The sequence below is a fragment of the Myotis daubentonii genome, chromosome 10 (assembly GCF_963259705.1).
Source record: "Myotis daubentonii chromosome 10, mMyoDau2.1, whole genome shotgun sequence".
In the NCBI taxonomy this organism is placed as follows: Eukaryota; Metazoa; Chordata; class Mammalia; order Chiroptera; family Vespertilionidae; genus Myotis; species Myotis daubentonii.
In genome coordinates this window covers 20,286,689-20,293,354 of record NC_081849.1, presented here as the reverse complement: position 1 = coordinate 20,293,354, position 6,666 = coordinate 20,286,689, and positions in this window count along the sequence as shown.

Here is a 6,666-nt window from a genome sequence, read left to right as displayed (position 1 = left end):
TGAAGTTTAGCTTCATAGCATTCAACCTGGAACCACTTTCCAAGATGAATTAAATTTCCAAAGCTATTTGATTGGAGTACAGTTGTTCACAGGTTTACCTGAAACTTATGACAATTTATCTATAATAATAAAAGCTTAATATGCTAATTAGACAAAGCCAGGGCCGAGAGGGAAACCCAGGTCCCTGATGCTGCCAGCGGCTGGAGGGAATCCTGGGTCTCAGGTGCCAGAGGGAAGCCGGTGCCAGCACTCGGAGGGAAAGAAGGCTTACTCTTATAAAAATTTTGTGCACCAGGCCTCTAGTTTATTATAAATGTGTATGTGTGTGTGTCCATGTTTAGTTTCTCTTTTCAGTTTCTACTGGTCACAATGTGTAAAAAAAAAAAACAAGAAAAAAAAATAAACTTTTCTATGCATAATGCATACAAATAAAGAGTGGAAATTATCAATTCATAATAACTGCAGCGATTAGTTCTGATTGTATTTATTTACATATTTTTGTTATATTCCAGTTCATATAGAATTTTACCTCCAAAAGCAGCTTAGCTTTTATTACATGTACCTTGTTTCAGATTAGTAGGCTTTCGTTCTTACTTATTATTACTAACGCATATGTTGGAACCTTATGGCATGCTAATAAGGAAATTCTCTAGGGCTTCTATTCAAAGAGTTTTATAATTGAAAAGAGTTGAAATTCAAAAACTGTTAACAGAAATAGAGCTTGTGAAACAGAAACGGATGGGTAAAAATCTGAGATAAAAAATGTCTTGCTTTTGTCTGTAATCCTCAAGTGTGAAAGACAAAAGATTTTGTTCCAGGAAAGGGGTGCATATATGCATTTACCTAATGGGTTAGAGATGATTAAAAAAGGAAGTGCAGTTTGGAGCAGCTTGGAATGATATAGATGGCCTGTTCTTTTGTTTCAAAGGAAGAAAGGTGTTTTTTGTTTTGTTTTGTTTTGTTTGTTCAGGTTGCAAGAATAGTGCAAGTTTGAGGATCCTTTGGCGAAGAAGAGGCAGCAGATGTGAGTGCACAATGTTGGATCTCTTGGACCAATTTCAACGTTTTGACTTTTGCTGGGTTCCCTGTTACCATCAAGATGCTGGGTTGTATTTCAGTCAGTTGCCTGACTTCTCCATTGCAGTGCCTAACCTATTGATTTGGAAGCTTTGCTTGTCTACCTCAATATTGGAGATAGGTCAGATAGGTTAGAGTCTTGGATAGGTTACAGATTGGTTAGCCCTTTTCTAAGTCTTATTATAGATCTTTTATTCCTTCATCTTTAATTGATGCCAACAAATCCTTCTACCTTTCACATTTGCTTACTTGAACATGTAACTTTTCCACTGCTTTTTGAATGTATTGAATTGGTAAAGTGTTCCTTAAAGTCCAATATGTTATTTCTTAAGCAAGAAAAAAAAGTAATTCCTATTATTTGCACTAAATTCTTTTGTGAAGTAAATTCTAATTTAAATGGAAGCTCTCCATGAACATGCTACCATCACAGTTCCCATGATATCATTCTTTATTAGCCTTCCGTAAATTTACCTGTGCTAGGCCATATTTATTGTCTTATATAAATAAAATAAAAGATGAAAAATATATTATTCCAAAACATTTTTTAAAGAATGAGATCTCTTTTCTCTGTTTGATTCTTACATAATGGGCAATTGTTAATATTCTAAAGATAATAATCATTACTTAAAAACTAAAATACTGTCAAAATAATAAAGACAACTTAGGTATCTTTTCCCATTGGAAATTACTATTTTATAATATTTGACAAGTAATATTATTCAGTGTAAAAACTGGTTCACAGTCCATCTTTTGTTCATGCATTTTACATTTATATTACAGAAGTACAGCTTGCATTTTCTTTTAAATAGCCTTCCAAATATTTAATATTTCATGTATTCATTCAAAAACATAGCTTCTCAAACTTATTAATGTCAAACTAAAAGTTCATTGCCTCTGGACCCTGGCAGCATAGCTCAGTTGGTTAGGGTCATCCCATATGCCATGGTTGTGGGTTCAATACCCAGGCAGGGCATATACAAGAATCAACCAATGAACGCAAAAATAAGTGGAAAAACAAATATAAATATTTTTCTTGTTCTCTCTCCCCCTCTCTCTCCCTCCCTCTCTCTTTCACTCTCTCTCTCTTTCACTCTCTCTCTCCTTCTCACTCTTCCCTTCTCAAATCAATCAATAAAGAACTTTTTAAAAAAATGTTCATTGCCTTATTTATATAACTAAACCATCTCATCAATATCTGGAAATGCACTATAACAATTCATAGAATTAAGACTCAATAGTGATCATCTTTTCCCCTATTTATTAAAATCCCCCCTTCATTTTCTTATATTTCAGGAAGACATCTAATTAGAAACTCTTCTCTTGTATTCAGAATTCCAGACTCATAACATGTAAGTTGCTGAGTCAATACTCACAAGGCAGGGAAGGAAATTTCTGACTGCCAAAGCTCTTGCCATTCTATCATGAAGTTAGATACTCTGAGATGAATTAATTACCTTTACTATCAAATCACAATCTTCTCTTATCTCTAACGCCATTGATGCAGTACAGAGTGGCATGCTGTAGAGACAGTCTTGTCGGGTAGAGTCATCTAGGTTAGGGAATCTCAGAGACCTCTCTGGAGGGAAAGCTGAGATAATGTCCAGTAAATGCCAGGTCCAAAGGAGGAAGAGCAAGCCTCCTTTGATAAAAATGACTCTGAATTAACATAAACTGATGAACAAAAACAGATGCAGAGACAGAGGAGCATCGATCAGACCGTCAAACCTCAGAGGGAAGGTAGGGGAGGGAGGGGGTAAGAGGGAGAGATCAACCAAAGGACTTGTATGCATGCATATAAGCCTAACCAATGGACACAGACAACAGGGGGTTGAGGGCGTGAGTGGGGGGGGGGGTCAGGGAGGTAATGGGGGGATAAGGACACACATGTAATACCTTAATCAATAAAGAAATTTTAAAAAATAAAATAAAGCGGTGCAGAACAGGAGGCCAGAGACCTATGAGTATTATTGTAAAGATTTTTCATAGGTTTTTATTCTTTCTCTCATGTAATGGCAGGTTAGGGAGTATAGGAAGAAACTATAAACAAACAGAAGGTCAAATGAATGAGAAGCTTAATTATCACCCACTTACTTTGTAGGTAAAAAGATAAATGTACTCCTTTAAAATCCTGTCCTATGAATATATAAACTACTATTTCTAATTAAGTTTGCTATTAAAAATGTCCAAAAGGAAAAATAATTCTGTATCATTTGAGATCACTGGACATATGGAATTTAAAAATTTATTAAATGACTATCTCCTTTACTCATTTACAGAAACCATTTCTGACACTAATGCAGTATTGTGGTCTTCAAATAGGTTGAAAAATAAGTTTATAATATAAAATAATCATTGATAATATAAAATACTTGATAATATAAGAACATCAAGTCATTGTTTATTAATCCTTAGCAAGTGTGTTTCAAATGATGCTATACATTTTAACTGAATCATATAATTTAATTCATACAAAAACCCTTTTAATAGTTTCTTTTTAAAGGTAAGAAAACTGATACTTAGATAACTTAAGCAATATGCTCCAATTCATGTAATAAGGAATTGAATTCTGGTTTATCAAACCAAATTAAACAATGTACTCTCAAAAACTATGTGCCAGGGTTCAGCCCCAGCGGGTCCAGGGGTTCCCAAAAGGTGTGGACGGAGCCGGCGAAGAAGGAAGGACACGGAGACAGCATTCAGTTGATCAGCAGCCTAGCCAGGATCTCCAGCCAAGTTCTGGTCTCGATCTCCAGAGAGGTTCTGCTTAGGATCTCCAGCCAGGTTCAGTCACCAGGTTCTAGTCAGGTTCTCTTGCCATGTTCTATAGTCAGGTTCAGTCCAGGGTCTATTGCCATGTTCTCTCCAGCGAAGTTCTTCTGTCTCCAGGCTCCGTGTAGGTTCTGTCTTCTTGATTCTGTTCTAAGTTCTGAGTGTTTCTGTCTTGTTACAACTGTATTTATACCAGTTGATTCAATCCTATCAATCTCTATTACAAAGGTTAGGGCGTTTCTTATCTCCATTCCAGGGAGCAAAGATTATGTAGTTTAAGCATGATTGTTCGTAGTTAAAGGGATTAATTACCCGCCTGGCACTTAGTTGAGGGGTTTTATTCCCTCCCTAACTTCAGGGGAAAATCCCTACCTGGGGATTCAACCTTTCTCGGAGAGGTGACTTTGGTTAAAACACAGCACCAAGAAGGTGAGCAAACAATTAAGAACAGTATGCCATATATGCCAGGTCCCTTGAAACAGCAAGGATGGACCAGCTCCCGGCAAATTCCCCCTTTTTTATTTTTTAAAAGCAAGCATTAAAAAGAAAAACCTGAAATACTCTCTTGTATCCATTTTAAGAGTAGGATTGGCGCTTTCTGCTATTACCTGAGTCCTGATCTATCACCCCAGGGAGAGCTTGCCAATCCTGCACTTTCCCAGGGTGCAAAGGCTGCAGTGGGGTTAAGGATAAGGCTCCTTGGGCCTACCTTCTCCCATGCCTCTACATTTACCTTTCCGGCACCTTTCCTTCCTCAGAAAAGCATGGACGTATTTCTTGTATAAAATGTTCTGTCTGACTGGGAGTAACCTTAATTCCTCTGCTAACAAGCATATATGTTAAAAGATCAATACGGAGTCTTTTTTCTTTAGACTCAGTATGGCACATCTTCTTAATCTAAAGATCAATACAGAGTCTTCTTTCTTTGGACTCAGTATGGCACATCTTCTCAATCTAAGAATCAATACAGAGTCTTCTTTCTTTGGACTCAGTATGGCACATCTTCTCAATCTAAGTTCTGTACTATCCACCTTCTTACCCTACTTATCCTCTATAGGGGGGTCTGTAGCACCCTGGTGGAGTCCTATCCGTCCCGAGTGTGGGGTTCTCAATGGGGGGGGGCTTACCTAAGGGAATCCTTTTCCAGGGGTTCCCAAAGGTGTGGACGGAGTCGGCGAAGACTATCCACCTTCTTCCTACGGTGGTGTCCGATCCGTCCCGAGTGCGGGACGTTTACCTAGGGGTCCCTGTTCGGGCGCCAGATGTCGGGGTCCAGCCCCAGCAGGTCCAGGGGTCCCCAAAGGTTTGGACAGAGTCGGTGAAGACTATCCACCTTCTTCCTACGGTGGAGTCCGATCCGTCCCGAGTGCGGGGTGCTTACCTAGGGGTCCCTGTTCAGGCGCCAGATGCCAGGGTCCAACCCCAGCGGGTCCAGGGGTTCCCAAAGGCGTAGACGGAGTCGGCGAAGAAGGAAGGACACGGAGACAGTGTTCAGTTGATCAGCAACCTAGCCAGGATCTCTAGCCCGGATCTCCAGAGAGGTTCTGCTTCGGATCTCCAGCGAGGTTCTGTAGCCATGTTCCCTCGCTAGGTTCTCCAGCCAGGTTCTGTCTGAGATCTCCAGCCAGGTTCAGTGTCCAGGTTCCAGTCAGATTCTCCTGCCAATCTCTGTAGTCAGGTTCAGTCCAGGATCCCTTGCCATGTTCTCCCGCTAGGCTCTGTCTCTAGGCTCCGAGGCCAGTCCCTCTCCAGGATCCTCCAGCATGCTCTCTCCAGCGAAGTTCTTCTGTCTCCAGAGAACATTCTGTGTAGGTTCTGTGCCTAGGCTCTGTCTCTCTTGGTCCTGTCTTCCAGGCCCTGTCTCTTAAGTTCTGTGTTCTGAGTTCTGAGTGTTTCTGTCTTGTTACAACTGTATTTATACCAGTTGATTCAATCCTATCAATCTCTATTACAAAGGTTAGGGCGTTTCTTATCTCCATTCCAGGGAGCAAAGATTATGTAGTTTAAGCATGATTGTTCGTAGTTAAAGGGATTAATTACCCGCCTGGCACTTAGTTGAGGGGTTTTATTCCCTCCCTAACTTCAGGGGAAAATCCCTACCTGGGGATTCAACCTTTCTCGGAGAGGTGACTTTGGTTAAAACACAGCACCAAGAAGGTGAGCAAACATATTAAGAACAGTATGCCATATATGCCAGGTCCCTTGAAACAGCAAGGATGGACCGGCTCCCGGCAACTATGCTATAATGCTTTCTAATAGATAAAATAAAGGGCTTGTAAATATCATACCTTTCTAATCAAGAAAACATTTCAGCTAGTTGACATTGAAGAACGAGGGCTTTTCAATGAATGCTTTCTCTGGATAATTAAACTGTTTTATTTAATCTGTTGTAATAAAAATATTTCTAAAGAGTTTTAATAATTTCCAGGATTAGTAAAACCACAATTTAACATTTTTTAAATGGCTCAGGTACTATTGCAACCTGTTTACCCTACTACATACATGGGTAGTAGAAACTTGAAATCTTCATAGATTCTCACATTAATCATAGGAACCAAAAAAAGCCTTGTCATTTGGTTATTGCTCATAATGTGAATGTTCTGAATATAAACAGTGGCCATAGTGTAATGATAATTTTTTAAATATAATTAATTTCTGTCATGGCCTGTGTGGCTCAGTTGGCTGGAGCATTGGCCTGTACACCAAAAAGTCACGGGTTTGATTCCCAGTCAGGGCACACACCCAGGTTATGGGTTTCATCCCCAATTGGGGTGCATGCAATAGGCAACCTATTCCTATTTCATTCTCTCCTCTCTCTCT